Here is a 931-nt window from a genome sequence, read left to right as displayed (position 1 = left end):
GTTTGTGACATTTTCTAACAGAGTCTCATGCCATCTTCCCGTTAACGTTTGACATCTCTTTTCAAATTCATCCTCATGCTGGAAATACATCAGCATAGCATTTACAAACATTGCAAATAAGGTTAATTTTGTACATCAGTCTGGCAAAAAAAACTGATTTTAATTTTATGTATTTTACATAATTGAATAAGTCTTCCTTATAGGTAATTCTTTGAAGAACAAAAACATCTCATTTGATCAACTGTACCCTTTTAAAGGATTGAAATTTCTTTTAAAGATGGGGTTCTGTAGAAATGAATTGGATATAACTATCTTACCTGTTATTGCTTTTTGAATGACCTCTGTTTGGATAAATTCTGACTAGACTGATGAAATAATGTCTACTCATAGCTTGGCCAATAAAACAATGTAAGTCTCAAACATTTCTTAACAGTATGCTTAAATACAATTTTATAAACCTTTTCATTGTCATTTTTGCATTTCWTGATTATTCTGGATAGGAAGTGCTTCAAGCTACAAAAGAAGTGCTGCAGATGCTGCTAATTGTTTGCAAAAAATCTGAGAATTCTACGTACAGCAAATAATCATATAATGTGAAATTGACAGCAATGTCACAGCTTAWAAAATATTATGTGCATGAGTTAAATTGTTTTGAAATTCCAGCAATCTACTTAGACTAGCTGTTAARTTTGTATAATCAGGCTGAATTGAATGTGGTTTCCCCAAAMTGAGATAAWATAAAAGGCTATCTATAATTATTTRTWWATGACATTTCTAAAATTCAAAAGCTATAAACTGTTCCTTTAAGTCAAATTGATGTACATGAAGTTGCTAAAAGTAGTTATTGGTACATAAAATAAACTTTGGTGCCTATTGTTACAATTAGGCAATTATCATTTTTCAATAGCAACATAGTTATTTTAATTTATTC

This window comes from Austrofundulus limnaeus, unplaced genomic scaffold (assembly GCF_001266775.1).
Source record: "Austrofundulus limnaeus strain Quisiro unplaced genomic scaffold, Austrofundulus_limnaeus-1.0 Scaffold83, whole genome shotgun sequence".
Lineage (NCBI taxonomy): Eukaryota > Metazoa > Chordata > Actinopteri > Cyprinodontiformes > Rivulidae > Austrofundulus > Austrofundulus limnaeus.
The sequence above is the reverse complement of the archived record's forward strand: the minus strand, read 5'-3'. Positions refer to the sequence as shown.